The sequence below is a fragment of the Malania oleifera genome, chromosome 1 (genome assembly GCF_029873635.1).
Source record: "Malania oleifera isolate guangnan ecotype guangnan chromosome 1, ASM2987363v1, whole genome shotgun sequence".
Taxonomy (NCBI): domain Eukaryota; kingdom Viridiplantae; phylum Streptophyta; class Magnoliopsida; order Santalales; family Ximeniaceae; genus Malania; species Malania oleifera.
In genome coordinates, this window is record NC_080417.1 from 99,961,313 (window position 1) to 99,979,993 (window position 18,681).

General features: G+C 36.9%; 1 non-coding gene across 1 annotated transcript; it reads left to right on the forward strand.

The window, feature by feature from the left end:
• Positions 1-18,196: 18,196 nt before the first annotated feature.
• On the forward strand, positions 18,197-18,304 carry LOC131147364 (small nucleolar RNA R71). The gene has a single exon (XR_009134751.1). It is a non-coding gene; the product is annotated as a small nucleolar RNA R71 (small nucleolar RNA).
• Positions 18,305-18,681: the final 377 nt, after the last annotated feature.

Genomic DNA, 18,681 nt, shown 5'->3' on the forward strand with positions numbered 1-18,681 from the left:
TCCTCATCCATGATGTGATACAACACGTTATTAGTCGAACACAGTCAGATAGTTGATACTGTCATTGGCCCCAATTCATTCCAAGCCGCTTCCTCCATGCATCTCAGTTGAATTCCTTATAAGGCCTTCACCATGCCATGTTGTACCAAAAGATCCTTTACCATTCTCTTCCACAAACTAAAATTCCCCGTTCCATCAAACTTGACAACGTCAAATTTCACAGATGAAGATGCAGAGGCCATTACAATAATGCTCTAATACTAATTTATTGTGTAAAACCCCCAAATATGCACAGTGGAATATATATTTGTATCAGGATCAAACAAACAATGCAGCAATCTAATGGTGAATATATAGAACAATTCCACAACCACAACAAATAAATAAAAGCAATAATAATAACAATGACACCAGGAATTGTGTGGTTTAACAATTCCTACATCCACGAAAGCATACGACAAGGATTCACTATATTCTTGTCGAAATTACAAGAACAATACAAAAACCCTCTCAACAATACTCTCAACCACTCTAGACTCACCATATACAACGTATACTATGTATATATAAGCCTCCGAGGAGGTTTCCCCGCCCCCCCCCCTAACCCAACTGTATTAACATCCATTTATTCAAAATTTAAAATACGTGATGGGCATTGAGCCAAACCGTCGACGGTTTCAGGCTAAATAGAACACTGCCCCCAATTTTCAATGGTTATAGAGAAATTGTCGACGGTTTGCCCTGCTGTACTACTGCACCTTGATTTCCTTCATGCTTTCTTTTAGAATGTGAGCAATATTTCACAACAAAATCCTTTGATAACCCTATTGAGCCTAAAAAATTTCTTTGTTAAATACACCATCCAGGTATCAATCCCCACACTAGAGCAATGACATAAAAATTAACATGAAGCCCTAAGGAAATCCCAAAAAAGATGAATGAACCTAACTCCCCTCATAGGAAAGAAAGTATAAAATTAATGTAAAAGGGGGAAAGTGCAAAAGAAGAAAAAAGGAAAATAATTGGGGGCATGTTTCATAGATGATCCTTGGCTAATGATTACTTTAATGAAATTCATGATTTTAGGCCTTATTAAATCATTTTCTTCTTTAGCTGATACCCTCAACTTACATTACAATACAAACAAAAGTCTTGATTGGATTGACATATATTTTTTGTCTCAAATGAATTGTCAGACTCATTGTTGAGTCAAAACTACGTTATGACCTAATCCTAATGGGGTACGTAGGCAGCTTGTTTAAGGAACAAGTGTGGTCAATATTTTGCAATACTAAGGCAGAAAATGTTATTAAGGGAAAGGGGTGTTTGAGCATTGGTTTCCCTTTTCTTCTACAAAATCCTATCCTTAGCCTATGTTTCATCTCGTGTTTGAAAGACTACCTTGAGATCAGAACACTGATAAGACACTTACCACAATTCATGATAATTAGGTAGTAGATGAGCAAAATCAGTCCCGGTCATCAAGATAGAGGGAAACCTCGAGTTGGTCACTTTTTGATTAGTTTTCTAAAGTTGGCATCAGAGCTACAAGGCATCAAAATACTAGTAAAGCCATTTCCTGTTTAATAAGCAGAGTAACCAAATAAATAAACAGGGTTGTACCTTTCATTTTCATCTTTAATGAGATCGTGTTATTTGATTACACATTTATTCATTTTAATTCAAAATGGTTTAAACAGAAAAGGGGCGGTCCTAAAAAGAATGTCATGATCAGAAAAATTCACTGAAACTCATTTTCCACATTCTCAAGATGAATTCGTCCAGCTAAATAGTTTGGTCACAAGAAGCCCGAGGTAGATAACATACCAATATCAAGGCAACAAGATTTGGAGGCAGTTGATATTTTCATCATGGGATCATCACTTCATCACTGGTCCATCAGGTTCTTATTTCCAGAACTTAGTATATATATAACAGAAGTATCATTTTTATCATTTCATTTCCTAGTATAAGACTGTTAATACACATATTTCAATATCAAATCATATCTCATAATTTCACAATGTCTGTCACATTTTCAATATTCCCCCATAAATCAATATAAATCTCATTTCATCATAAAATATTCTCAAATGTTTATTTTACAATAATCAAAACCATTTCTCATGCCACATAGATTTTTGATAATATTTTATAATATAACATTCGCCTAGAAAAATAAACGATAATCCAAAACCACTGTTTTCATATGCCTAATAATTTAGAGAATTACATATAATCATATTTTCATAATCACATGCTTTAAATTAATCATTTAATTTCCAAATAAAATTCCTGACATAATTTATTCCCCTTACCTATTTATTAATACTATGCCTGTAAGGATCCTAAAATGATGCTTACGGCATACGGAGCACAAACCCTGTAACCACATATTTCAGTTCAATCAGCTAAATCCCAGAATATTTACCATCCTAACATTCCTAGGCTCACACACTCCCGTTAACCAGTTAAACTTTAAAAACAGCAGGCATAAACCATTCTCCTTACCTTAACTTTGGACTGGTGACTAGGATCCTTAAAACACAAATCTGCTCCGGTTAAAGTGACGGGGATTGAACCTAGGACCTTGTAGTGGTGTCCGATCATCAATTTGGGGAAGATTTGAGGGAGAAAATAAAGAGAGAGATCTTATTGCATTTAGAGAGAGAGAGAGAGAGAGAGAGAGAGAGAGAGAGAGAGAGAGGGGGGGGGGGGGGGAGGGAGGGAGGGAGATGAATGAGTTTAACCTAAAAAAGAAATGAATTGAAACCTTTTTATAGGTATTTAACCCGTAGAAAAATCATTGACCGACGACGGTTTGGTTTTTAACCAAACCTTAATTCTACTTTTTTACCCTTACCCTACTGCGGTAACTCAAAATCGTCAACGATTTTTTGAGCTCCACCAAAATCGTTGACGGTTTGGCTTGTGCCAAACCAAATTCTCCTTTTTCTTACTTACTTTTATTATTATTATTTTCTGGGTTTCTACATCCTCCCCTCCTAAAATTTCATCCTTCAAATTTTTTAATCACCACTCATTTCATCAATTGAAAAAAAAATCATTGAATCTTTACTAATTACCCTTATTTATGGCGGAGGAATACCGTGGTTACATAAACGGCTATGGGAGATTACAATAACCAAATCAAAATTCTCCTAAAACCTTACATAACCTAGAACCAAAAGCACTAACTTATAACCAACTATTCTACATTGTACAAGAAAAAAGTCAAAAACCATTACTTACCTTTACCTATCCAACTCTAGGTCCCATTGAACAAGTCTAGGTACTTCTTGCACATTTTCTCCTTTAACTCCCATGAAACTTCCTCGACTGCGTGATTGAACTAGAGTACTTTTATCAATAGGGTCCTTTTAGTGCATAATTCCTATTTCTTTTGGTCAAGAATCTAAACAGACACTTCTTCATACGTCAGGGTATCTCTGAGTTCGAGTGATTCATAACTGATCACATGTGAAGGATTTGGGACGTAATTCCTCAAGATAGATACATGGAATATGTCATGGATTCTGGACAATACAAGAGGTAATGCTAACCAGTTGGCAACTGGACCCACTTTTTACAAGATCTCAAATGGTCCAATATACCAAGGGCTTAACTTACCATTTTTCCAAAATCTTATAATTCCTTTCATCGGTGCAACCCTTAAGAACACATGATCCCACACACCAAACTCTAGCTCTCACTGGCGAGTGTTGGCGTAACTTTTCTATCGACTCTGAGCTACTTTGATTCCATCTCTGATGATTGTAATTGTCATAATTCTGCTACACTATCTCTGGACCCAACATTTTCTTTCACCAAATTCATCCCAATATAAAAAAGATCAGCACCTCCTACCATACAATGCCTCATATGGTGCCATCTCGATGCTGGCCTGGTAATTGTTGTTATAAGCAAATTCAACTAGTGGCATGTACTGGATCCAACTATCACCAAAATCCAACACATAGGCCCATAGCATATCCTCTAGTATCTATATGGTCCTCTCTGTTTATCCATCGGTATGAGGATGAAATGTTGTACTGAATGTCAGCTGAGAACCCAAAGCTCCCTGCAAACTCCTCCGGAATTGAGAGGTAAACCGTGGGTCTTGGTCAGAGATGATGGACACAGGAACTCCATGTAATCTAACTATCTCCTGTATATACAACTCCGCCAACCTACTCATGGAGTAGTTAACTCTGATGGGAAGAAAGTGGGCAGTTTTCGTCAATCGGTCAACGACTACCCAGATGGCATCCTGTCCATGAAATGCCAGTGATAAACCTATGACAAAATCCATAGTGATATGCTCCCACTTCCATTCGAGGATGTGAAGTGGTTACAATTTGTTAACTTTGTTGCAATCCCAAAACCGAGGGGGGGGGGTGAATTGGATATTTAAAAATTATTTCCTAGGTCAATCAGTCTAAAAGTATTACGCAACCTAGGGTCTGTCTATGCAATTATAAATCCAATCATTCACGATAACACATACACGTGTAGTAAATAAATTGCAGAAATGTAAATTGCACACACAATATGTTATCGAGGTTCGGCAAAAGTGCCTACATCCTCACCTTGGCTCACCAGCACAAGGATTCCACTATAAGGCTCACTTCATGGGTGGAGCAGCATCGGTTACAATTAGGTCAATTAACGGGGCTCACCTCAACCTACAACCACACCTTACGAGGATGGTGCACCTAGCTTTCCTAACTGGGTCTAAGCCAATCTGACTATTCAACAGGGCCAGTCTCCCTCTTCAGGCCCACGCCTGGAATACAATAGATATAAAAATTTGCGTACATGGAAATATGCTTCTACATAAGAAGATATGTACTACAATACAATCTAGATAATAATGCAAGCACAGATGATTGTAAATATGCTCAATGCTTAATATTGTGCTAAACACTCAATCTATTGTAAATCTATAGTTAAGATCTAGAGTGTATTTCCAAGCAAACTTAGAAACAAATAATCAATGTAAATCAATCACCACAAGTTTCAAAGTGTTGCAACAATTATATTCTTAATATCTCATATAAGATTTTAAAAGGAAATAGCTCAAGAGATATTTGAAAATGTGTAAGCTTGGGTAAAAAATATTTTGCAAATCAAAATCCACAAGCTTGATGAGTCTTGTAATCAAGATGCAAAGACTCACTAGCTACAAGGGTAGTCCTACTCAAAGATTAATTATTTAAATCTTGGGGAAAACCCTAGAAAGAGTTCTTAAAGAAAATAATAAATCAATATAGAGTATGAAGAGTCTTAGCTACTAAAATCACTCAAGAACACTTTTAGAGACTTGATCTATCAAGGGAATAGAAAAATAGAGAGTGTATGGACTTAGTATAGAATGAATGAGCACTTGAGATTTGAGAGCATTTTTGGCTAATTGAATTTGCTAATCTCACTTAATCTTTGCAAATGAAGCCCTATATACAGACTTAGCCCAAATTATGACCGTTGGGGACTCATATGGAATTATTAAAAAAGTTATAAATGAGTTTAAGGATTTTAACCCCGTTTAACCCCAAATTACCAAGGTAAAAATAAAAAACAATCTGAGAGTTTCGAGTGGCTGAGCCACAGTTCATTTGCCCGAACAAACACGGCAAGAGAAGGTATTTTCGAGGTTCGGGTGCTTGAAATTTATTTTGGTTTGCTGAATAAGGCAATTCCCTAAAAAGACTAGGATTTGGTCGTCCAGTCTAAAGTTCGGTATGCCAAACTTATAAGTTCGGTTGCCCGAGGGTAAAATGAATGTGAGGTTCAGGCTACCGAGTTGGTGGGAAAGTTTCTGACACAGGTTCGGTTGCCCGGGGAAGATACATTCATTTTGGCTCGATTTGCCAAACTCAAGTCAACATTTTGACCCGTCCACGGTTTAGTCAACTGAGGCAATTTGAATTGCCAGGTTTTGTCCCCCGAATGCCCTTTTGATATTTACCTAATGTCCTTTTCTTTGCTCTAATTTTCCCCCTGATAATATGAAAACTATGTTAAGGCTTTGTGCACTTAAGTGAGGAAACCTAAGGTCCAACTATGGTCATTTTGAGCATGTCATCCTAGCATGCATGATGCATATTATTACAAACCATATTGTGGTATACTCCATAATTAAATTATAATCTTGAATGAAGAATATAAAATAACAATTACAAATACAACACAATATTCTTCAATCTTCCATGTGATCACCATACGCCATCATGATATAGCAATCTGTTCAATTTCACGTTTAGAGTGAACCTGCATGCAATCTCATGAAAAACATCAGTACCAAGTGTATTTGTCATTATCAAAACTAGGATATGACCAACTAGGTCAACACAACTGTCCCGCCGGTCTCTGATGCTTAGCTTTTACCTATTGGTATGTCAAACAATGCTCTATTTAACTCGTAATTTCTTTCTTCATATTACCCCACCAAAAAGATTTCCATAGATCCCCTATACATCTTAGTGCTTCCCGGGTGCACTATGTAAAGGGAACGATGCACCTCCTCCAAAATAATTCTTTTAATTTCATCATCAGTAGGTACACATAGTCTGGTATGAAATCTCAGCACTCCATCATCAGAAATATTAAAATCTATTTTTTGTCCTTTTTGTACCTTATTCATAATTTTCATCAACTCTGCATCCTTCGTTTGAGCAGTCTTGATCCTTTCCTGTAACGTGGGCTGAATTACTAGATTGGCGATGCGTGCCTAATGATCTCCCTCTACTAATTCCACATCAAATATTTCCAAATCCATTCTGATTTGATGTTGAATCACTATTGCAGATACTGATGCACTTTTTGAGTTACGACTTAACACATCAGCCACCATATTGGCTTTCCCTAGGCGGTAACTGATGGTACAATCATAATCCTTAATCAGTTCTAGCCACCTCCTCTTCCTCATGTTCAACTTTTTTTGCATGAAAATGTACTTAAGGCTCTCGTGGTCTATGAAGATCTCACACCTACTCCCATACAAATAGTGCCTCCAAATATTTAATGCATACACCACTGCTGCCAATTCTAAATTATGTGTAGGGTAGTTCTTCTAGTATCCCTTGAGTTGTCGAGAAACATAAGCTACAACCTTCCCTTGTTGCATCAGTACACACTCGAGCCCCTTTTGAGACGCATCACTGTAGATTACAAAGCTCCCTTCTTTCGAGTGGATTGTCAATATTGGTGTAGTGATAAGTCGCTGCTTTAATTCCTGAAAACTCTGTTAGCACTCATTTTTCTATTCATACCTTGCGTTCTTCCTGGTCAATCTAGTCAAAGGGTCTAACAACTTAGAAATTCCCTCTACAAAACGGCGATAGTATCCTGCCAATCCTAGGAAACTCCTGATCTCGTGGACATTTTTTGGTCTCACCCAGTCCACTACTTCCTTTATCTTGCTCGGATCCATAAAAATACTACCCTTGGATGTCAAGTGCCCAAGGAATGTGACTTGTTCCAACCAGAACTCACGCTTCTTGAATTTGGCATACATTCTCCTTTCTCTCAGCACCTGGAGAACTATCCTCAAATGATTCTTGTACTCCTCGGGGCTCCTTGAATATTCCAAAATATCATTAATAAATACTACAACAAACTAGTCCAGATACTAGTGGAAAACCCTAATCATCATATCCATGAATATAGTAGGAGCATTCAGCAGTCTGAACAACATAATCAGGAACTTTTAATAACCATATCGAGTATGGAACGTTGTTTTCGAAACATCCTCTACCTTGAGCTTTACTTGATGGTACCTGGATCATAAATCAATTTTAGAGAATACCCGTGTTCCTTGGAGCTGGTCAAATAGATCGTCAATATGGGGAAGAGGATACTTATTCTTAATTGTTTCTTTATTTATCTCCCTGTAGTCAATACAAATTCTCATTGTCCCATCTTTCTTTTTCAAAAAGGGTACTAGTGCTCCCCAAGGTGACACAATGGGCCTGATAAATCCTCTGTCCAGCAATTCTTGCAACTATTCTTTCAATTCTTTTAATTCCACGGAAGTCATTTTGTACGAAGCCTTAGAGATCAATGCAGCCCTTAGAAGTAGATCAATTGCAAACTCAATTTCATGATCGGGAGGCAATCCCGTCAAATCCTCTAGAAACACATCAAGAAAATCCCTCACTATTGGGATATCTTCCAACTTTAATTCCCCTACTGACATTTCTTTCACACAAGCGAGGTACCCCTGGCATCCCGCTAGAAGCAATCTCCTCGCCTGAATAGCTGATAACATCTATGGCAAGGAGCTCATGCACGTCCCATTGAATTGGTAATCCTACTCCCCTATAGGTTTGAAGACTACCTCTTTCTTATAGCAGTCAATAATGGTATAGCCGGACGCTAGCCATTCCATACTTAGTATCACCTCAAATCCATGCATGCCGAGAACCACCAAATTAGCAGGCAGCGTCTTTCCCTAAATACTAATCGAAAATTTCTAAGTACCCTCCTATACACTGCTACGGTCCCTTTCGGTGCAGCCACTGATAAATTATTGTCTAGTAGTTGAGTCTCTATCCCACACAATTTAACGAACTCCTGAGCCACAAATGAATGTGTCGCCCCTGAATACAACAAAACAACAGCTTTATACAATAAAACATTAATGATACCTGTCACCACATCGCCTGCCACCTCTGCGTCTCCTAGGCTAGCGCAAAAACTTGTGCTGGGGCGGTATTCCTATGCTGGTTGCTTCGGGGTGCTGGGTAGTTTCCTTGGTATGTTTAGGGGCAGGCGCATTGCTATGTGGCACAAGACAATCTCGCGCCACATGGCCGGTCTGACAACATCGATAGCAAGTGACTACCCCAACTCGGCACCCTCCTAAATGCCCCATGTAGCATCAAGGACAAGTAGGGGGGCTGAATTACCCTGAGGAACTCGGTGTCTCCCTATCTGCCGCTGGCCCACATCATATCTCCTCCATTGCCCCTGACAAGTGCTTTCCTGAAATTCAGGAGGCGTTGGCCTCTTTCTTTGAGCCTACACTCTAATGCCCCTTTGTCGACTGGTCTCTGCTACGGTGGCTTTATCCACCAGTTACTCACTCAAAAATGAGCAGCTCGGAAGCTATCCCAAGTATAGGAGTTCTATTGTGTAATAATTAGCCCAAGGGTCAGATCGTCTCCTCAGGGAATGCATTTTAATTTCAAACTTAGTGTAATTCCAAAAGAAAATAAGAAAAGATTTACTGAACATAGTTCAGATTTAGGTTCCTGGGATTTTTGAGATTTTGCAATGAAACTTAAACTTTAAGTAAAAATTAAACACGCATAAAATAACTAAATAATCACCAGATTCAATACCAAAATAATGAAAAAAAAAAAAAACCTTGCAATTATTCAACTAAATAAAAATTCTAACTTTAAACATAAACCCAAACAAAATTAAATCCTAACAAGATAGAACCACTAACTTTAATAATAAAATCACCTATGAACAATTTAAATTCTAATAAAGACTTCAAATAAGAGAAACAAATTGATTTTTTTTTTATAGTAAATAATAACCCAAATGAATAACTAAGAATCAAAAGGAGACTGAAAAAAAAAAACAATCTAAACTTAATAATTCAAAATAACTCAACCATATTGAAATTCCAACAATAACTTTGAATAAAAAAAAGGACAAATAAATATAACCTAATCAAAACAAATAAACTTAGTACAACTTCAATGGAAAATAACAACCCAAAACAAATAATAACTAGGATTTTGAATAAACTGGAATTAAAAATAAATACAATCCAAAAAAATATTTAAATTCCAAAGAAATATTTTAAATAAGAGAAACTGAAATTATCATTAAAAATAACTTGAACAAGTATTAAAGAATAACAAGGGAGAGAGAGAGAGAGAAAAGAAGAGAGAGAGAGAGAGAGAGAGAGAGAGAGAGAGAGAGAGAGAGAAAGAGAGAGAGAAACTAGAGGTGCACGCCCAGCTGCTGCTGCCCCAGCCTCCCCTCCAAGCCTACCTAATAAAAAAAAACTAAAGAAAACTTAAAGAAACCCTACCTATGCTACTCTCCCTTGACTTTTCAAAATCAACCCAAATAAAAAGGAACTTCCCAGCCCTTTTGTAACAACCTGCTTAATTTACTACATAATCAATCATATTAATTATCATTAATTTAAACTATAATAAAGTCAACCCGAACCTGTGGGTAACGGGGACACACCTGTCATACACAGAGGAAACTTAAGCAACAGTAAATATAAATTTAATTCATCAAACCATAAAATACATTATACTAGAGTAACCTACATTCCATTGTAATACTGTCTATATATATATATATATATATATATATATATATATATATATATATATATATCAAAAGATGTATCTAGGATTTAATATCAAAACCTACTGACCCTAGTTCAAAAGACGCACCCTCCTAGCGGAGTGGTAAACACACCCTCAGCGGCGGCCTCGGTCCTCCGGTCTTTCAAGTTTCCCTGAAATGGTTTAAGTTAGGGTGAGACACCTCTCAGTGAGGGAAATAAACTAAATACAGTTGTGTGGCAACATGAATATTTATGTGCTATAATAAATATACAGTACATATTGCATGCTTGAAAACTGATAATATCGTAACTGAATAAACATATCATTTTGTAAATATACTAATTCATACTGCATTTCACTGTTTATAAAATCATTTGATATAACTAGTAATTCTGAAATTTACCCAGGATGTATAACTAGCTAATGTCATGTATTACCCCCTATGACGGGTTGTACAGCCCAAAGGCGAGACCCGACAATGGCTGGCTGACCACTGTAGAGTCAAAAATATCTGTAAGTACGATAGGCCCGCCACACCCTGGTCTGGACTGCCAGGTGTACGTCTACAACTCTACACTAAAAACCACATCGACTATCCATCTCCCACCCCCTCTACTAGTAGGGGCGGTTAGCACAAGTCTGAACTGAACTGTATAGCTACGATACCGTGCTCCTGAAATTGATCTGAACTATTATCCGGGTTCTAATAACATATAATGCATGATAATATATTGTTTAACGTAAATAGATTGATAGCATTTTCTGACTTCTGCAATAACATAAATAACTATGGGCTTGCGCCGATTACATTCATAACTACGGCCTTGCGCCGAAAACATGCATAATTCTCGGCCTTGCACCGGCTATCAATCAAGGCCTTGCGCCAAACATATCATACATACTAATCTGAATAAAGGTATTATTTATCATGTATTCTGAAATCATAATGTACTGCATTAACCTGTTATTTCTGAAAATCACTGAAACATGCTTAATCTGTAAAATTGACTAAACATAATACAATATGCATAAAATAATATTCATGCCACACAATACTAAATAAAATCATAAATTCTGTTTTGAAATCATATTTCCTGACATTTCATACTAAAAATACATATTCCTCTATAACAGTAGTATTTTCCTAAATATACATTTTCTTAATGATACTCAAATATAATACATGCTTTTTGAACATAAATCTGTTAATAAATAATAATAATTTTCATGGAAAAATACTGCTTTAATTTACTCCCTTACCTATCTACTGAAAAGCCCCTACAGTGTCTAGTCCTACACCTGCAGGGTTCCCTGTTTAACACCCTGAAAATAATATCTCCTTGAACAAAACTTCAGTATTTATTCGAGTACTACATTTCTTCCAACTGTAGGAAAGCCAAATATTTAATAAAAAGCCTTACCCTAAGTTTGGGATGAAATCCAAGTTAACCCCACTAGCGATCCACTCTAGCAGACTTGAAGAGTACTTTCCTAGGAGTGTCGTGGTGGCCTCGAATCATCGAACTGGCAAGAATCTAAATCGAAATCTTAGAGAGGATGGGGAAGGGACGAACAGGAGAGAGAGAGAGAGAGAGAGAGAGAGAGAGAGAGAGAGAGAGAGAGAGAGAGATGGTTTCTGTGCGTAATTTTGTTGAAAAATTTGAGTTTAGGCTATTTATACACTTGCACTCGTCGACGAGCCACGTCACTTCGTCGATAAGGCCACAAAGAAAGTTCATCGATGAACGCCTATACCTCATCGACAAAATTTAGAGCTAAAAAATAGCCTCTTGGTTTCTTCTCATCAATGAGATATGTGTCCCCATCGGCGATCTCAATAGGCCTCTTCGTTGACGAATGTGTTGTGTTCATCGACAAGACCATGTTTAAACCCCAAGTTCAATTTCCTTCTCTCTTCTTCCCTTATTATTTAATTATTATAATTATTCGGGTCTCTACACCTTTAGCTCTAATTCGGCACCCCAAGGAAACACCAACATATGGGCCATGCAGCCCTCTCACGTGGGCACATCATTTAATAGGCCTTTATTCATTTTTTTTTCTTTTGTTAACACAAGGTTGATTTTGCACTTTCAAACCAAATTTTGACCTAGTAAACGTCCATATCACTCAAAGCCCAAAACACTAAAGTTGTAGAGATCTTTCTTAGATTTTCCCAGAATTTTGAATCATCTTGATCGGAGCTCATACGAGAAGGTTACGCTCAGATTGCGAAGTAATGTTTAAATAGTCTATAAAACAGTGTATGGTAACTTCACGTCCGATTTTGTCTTTGATACAGCCAGTATTTATCAAAATGAAAAACATGAAAATTGTAGAACATTTTCTTATCTTTCTACAACATCCTAAATCATCTGAATCGGAGGTTGAATGAGAGAGTTATGTACAGATTACAAAGTACCATTGGATTTTAGCTTCTAATAGTTGCCCTGCAATAAAAAAAATACCAAAAATTCATAAATTACTCAATAAAACTCAAATATTATAAATAGGACACAATGTCAAAATATTAAGAGTACTTAGGCATTTAATTAAAAATATAATTCGTAATACATGAATTAAAGCACCTAATTACGCAATTTAAGCACGTAATCACACCCTCCCCCCCCCACCCCCGGCCCCAACTAAAGTTTTTCTAGTCCTTAGAAAAATAAAAAATAAAAAAAAACTGAGAAAGCTACCAAATCCTATCTACCTCCCTTTTCACAGGAAACACGGTTGTATTTACCGAATGCAACAAGGCTTTAAACCCATAGGTCGATCCTAGTGGACGAGTTGTAGTCTCGTGAGAGTTTCCAGGGCGACACCCACAAACACCAATTCCAATAAATATTAAATGAATGTATATTCAACACGAATATACCATTTCACATACATGAATATCACCAGATTACGCACAAGCTCATACACAATTCACGTAATTCTGAAACAAGTCATTCATGCAAGTTTCATCATTATATAGCTATTAAGAACAATATACTCACATAAAGTCAATTGGAAATTCAATTTAGAGTTAACGTAGTCATATAAATTCGAGTATAAACAAGTGACATCTCGAGGTATGTGTGATGTGTATGACTTGTTACACCCAGGGTATCCATGAACATCTACAAAATTGTCATTTTGACTCGGTCTAACTGGTATACCCTCAAAAACACTCGAAAATGATGGGTTCACTCGTCATATGTGAGGAGGAGTGTCATGATCAAACATCTCGCATATTGCAAGGAAAAAACGCTAAATGTATGGAGTGGACTAGTTTGAAAAGGATCTATCCTACTTGTGAGGTGTCGGGTACTTCACCTTAACATCTTCTCACCTACTCGCCATATCCAACATAAGGCACCCTAGATCAACTTATTCACAAAAAGGCATGAATACATCTAAAGCATTAAGCGGTTGAAGAGTCTTCATATGTGGAGAACATGTGTCGTGTCCCTGACTTTTTGTGATATTTATTTGAAGCAGGTATTAACCTTTCATTTCATGTGCATTTCTATTTTTATTATTCTTTCTTTTGCTCATTCTTTAATTTTTGTCTTTTCATTGTTAATTAGGACAATCATTACACTTCTTTCGTTGTCTTTATACCACCAATGAGAATTAAGCTTGAACAGTAGTCCATGAACTAAGTTTATTTCTAGTGGTGACTCAGCCTTCACATCTTAGGTAGGCTACAAGACCTGGGTTTCTATCTCCTTACTAGATGTCACCTCTACCCTAACAAGTCAAAATTCAAGACTAGTGTATAAAGAATATCCAGAAAAAAAAAAAAAAAAAAGGAAAGTTGAGTTTCATGAACTCCGAGTTGACGTAAAAACTCAAAAGAACAATAAATGACTCAACAGTACCTCACAAGGTGTCATAGTTGCCATGGGTGTTCTCTCAATGTTCACAAGGAACTCTAAGTGCTACAAGTTAACGTGAATGTGTATTTTCAGTCTCATGCGATACCATGTAAATACAAGAGTTTATATAGCCAAATTAACAAGAATGAACTATTAGTCAACCCACATAGAGTTACAATTCCTATATTAGCCATATAAATAGAAACTACACATCAATAACTCGAGTATGTAACTCTTAGGTTATATGCAAGTATGTAAAGGGTATAAGTCAGTGTTAATCATGACCTAATCATCCATATTCAATTTTTTTTTTTTTTTTTTTGTAATGTCTCATCCCCCTAACTAAAGTGGAACATTGTCCTCAATGTGAAAGCATAGGGGAAGTAGAGCGTACTTGGGTGGAGAAGTAAGGGAAAATAAAAACTGAAACTAAGGAAAAATGTACCTGAAAATTAACTAAAAGTAAACTAAGGTAAAACAAAATGAAAAGAAAAACATCACAGTCTGTCTAGCGGAGGCTCTGGAGAAATTTCATCTAGTGGGTACAGGACTATAAATTGAATAGGTGAGTCTCCGAATTTAAGTCGCCACAATGAATCTATCTTATTACCTGCACAAAAGTTAGCCTCAAATAAATCAATACGTTCTAAGGTGCTAGAAAAAACATGTGCTGACTAGCTTCCTTGTTTTAACAAGAAATGATCATTATTCAGTATATTTTCCAGAGATTTTACTTCTTTAAGAACCGGTCTTTGGGGAAAAGGTGTCAGAACAGTTACCTTTGGTTTGTCAGAAGTATTAACAATAAAAGTTTTACCTGATTCCTTGAAAGTTAAATGCTCACCAGTCTGCTCACCCTCTTTATCGAGCGTACCCATCACCTTACCACTATAGGGACTTGCTTCAGCATTGCACTCCTTGAGATTTAATCTAGTAGGGAATAATGGTTCCACGACTGTCAATCTCTAAGGTAAGGTACCACAAGTTAGTTGTAACATCCTCAAAATTTCTCCATTTTTTTTTTTTACAAATTACTCTAATATTTGAATATAATGGGCACCCCTATGCAGCGGAAAACATAAATCACATAACCACATATACATATATATACAATACCAGAATTCAGTATTTTCAACCATAGCTTCATCATACATCTCTCTTTTTCTAGTGTTAACTACCCAAAAATACAAAACCCTACACAAAACTTACCCTATAACTAGGGTGACCAAGTGATCTCTATCCGCGAGCCTGATCTGCTCGCCTAGCTGGCTTACCTGAAAAATGTTAAATTAATGGGGTGAGTCGATGCACAATAAGTGGAAATATGCTATTATTAGTGTGTGGCGATCGAGTCATATAATTATAATAATAGTATTTAAAACTGCATGATCTGGAAAATCTATAAAACACATGTATAAAAGTTTAAAATATTTGTATCATCTAAGCTTTCTATCATTCATACTGCTATAACATACTACATACGATAAAAACTATAAAATTGTATACATATACATAACTGTGTTCTTTCCCTAGGACTCTGTATGTCATGATTTGACCCCTCATGATGGGGTTATGGGGCCCGTAGGCGGGACTTAACTTGGTCAACCCTCCAAGTAAGTCATCATACTCTAGACTGCCTCAGTCCGGCCAAACTGCATCCACTCTTAAGCACGGGACTAGCTGCTACCTCGTCTAATCGGCCCCCTCTACCCAGCGTACTGGGGAGCTACATCCTCTCCGAGCACGGTTAGACGGTACTCACACACTATCTGAGATATGTGGTTGCGTTCTATCTGTATATATCAATGGTACCGTGCTCTATAAACTGTATCTGTCTATAATGTCTCCATAGGGATTTGATACTATATAAGTACATCTATATGTATATACCTTTGCTATTTTCATTATGTTTCCAAAATAACCATAACACTATAATTTTGTACTGTGAATACTGTAAAATCTGAGTAACTGTAGCATCTCGATGCTATAACTGTATAATCTGTCTTTATAAACTATGTTATGGTATTTAGGAAAACATAACATTTTGTAAAAACTATGATATACTGAACTGAATAAAATCTATATAAATCTATTTGTTAATCATCTGTGAATAAATGTATGTACATGCTATATAACATGATATGCTGAAGTACTGTATAAATTTTACATCAAGTAAATATCTACTCAAGCCACACAACATTAAAACATTCGTTCTGTAAAAACTGCATAATAACTGGTATATATGTATCTATGAAAACTCTGTTAATATTCTTAAAACCCTAGTATAACATATTTCCTTTACCTTAACTCTGAAAAACCCCTACTAAATTCTGGCCCTATACCCGCAGAGTTCTCCACTCAACACCCTGAAAATCAATTCCCCCCAGAACAAAACATCAGTATTTCTTCATGTATTATATTTCTTATAACTGAGGGAAAGACAAATACTGAATAAAATTCCTTACCCTGAGATTGGGACGAAATCCAAGCTAACTTCACTAACGATCAGCTCCAGCAGACTCGTAGAGAACTTCACTAGGAGCGTCGTGGTGGCTTCAGATCGTCGATCTGACGTGAATTAGAGCCGAAATTGAAGAGAGAAGGAGAGGGGAGTGTTTTAGAGAGAGAGAGAGAGAGAGAGAGGGTTAATTTGCGCTGAAATCTGATAAAAATATGAGTTTTTCACTATTTACAGGGCCGGATTTGTCAATGAGACACGTCACCTCGTCGACGAGTCCTTCAATAATTTCGTCGACGAACTTCCTCCCTTGTCAATGAATTTTAGACTGTCCAAAAACCCCTCTCAGCATCTTCTCATCGACGAGGTGTGGCTTTGTCGACGAGGCCTACTTATGAGCTCGTCCACGACCTCCTTCCATTTCTCTCTCTCTTTAATATTTAAATGTCATTATTTTTCAGGTTGTTACATTGGTACTCCTTACTGGTCTCGGTATCCATGTTAATTAACCTTTTCAATTCTGGGTTTGCTTCCTCTAATTTTTATTTGACCTCATCTATCTCAGTTGTAACTTCAGGTGTCGGGACAACTGTTGGTCTGTTAGTGAGTATCTCAGGTTGGGGAACTTCTTTTCCACTTCTCGAAGTAATAACAGACTCTGCTGTCTCAAGAGAAACATTATGTATTTGTTGCTGTTGGTGCCTATATTCTTGAGGATTAGGATGAGGTTCTACTGGAAATTCCCGTTTTTCTAAAATATTCAATTGCGTGCTCATCTCGTTAATGGCATCCCAAAATTCATGTATAACATGAGTGTACTGATTGTTAGTTGTGACGTGAATCTGCATGAATTGTTGAAACATATTTGCTATCTACATCATGTTATCATCAAGAGATTTCTTTGCTGGAATATGGGCAAAATTTGGTTGAAATCGCGGAGGTGCGGGGCTCTGAGAGACCTGTTGCAGCTGATATTGCAACTGCTATGGAGGGGCTGCATAAGATTGAGGAACTTGTTGATGCCATGAGGAAGATGGACCAGACTGATCATTCCTCCATAAGAGGTTCAGGTGATTTCTCTATCCAGGATTATAAGTGTTCAAGAATGGCTGATTTTGGGATTTGTTGACCCAATTTACTGATTGTGCCCAATAAGATCTACTCCCCTGCCAAACTGGTAGTAAATGACAATCTTGAATTCTGTGGTCTAAGGTCTCACAAATAGAGCAATCCTTAGCTTTCACTTTTTCTGATTCCATAACCTTTAGTTTCTTAGACAACGCAGTAACAAGAGCTTGTAGACTAATTTCCTCTTTGACCTCGTATCTACCTCTACCACTAATCGCTCTGAGAGGTTGTGTTGCCATTGGTGCCCATTCATGTCTTGTGTTCCATTGTTGGGCACTCTCAGCTAAATAATCAAAGAATGATAAAGCCTCATCCGATTCCTTGCGGAAGAACTCCCCGTTGCACATAGTCTAGACAAACTATTTACATTCAGGGGTTAAAGCAGTATAAAATAATTCACTAACCTCCAAGATTCGAATCCATGATGTGGACATATATTCACCAGGTCCTTGAATCTCTCCTAGGAATCCTAGAAAGTCTCGTCACCCTTTTGCATGAATCGACTAATCTGTTCCTGCAAAAATTGAGTTCTCTATAAGGGAAAAAATTTATATAGAAATTCGTTTTGCATATCAGCCCAATTAGAGATAGAATTAGGCCTAAGAGAATTAAACCATGTCTTAGCCTTGTCTTTCAATGAAAAAGGAAATAGATGCAATCTAATTGCCTGATTAGTTGCAACCTCATCTATGAATGGAACAAATGTATGCTCAAAATCAGTTAAATATTGATACGAGTTTTCACGCTCCATCCCATAAAATTGAGGTATCACAGATATCATTTCAGACTTAATATTAAAGTTCTATGCATTCTTAGACAATATGATGCAAGATGGTTGTGTGATTCGTGTGGGCTGCAAAAAATTCATAAGCATGCGTGGTGCAGGTGCAGCCATATATAT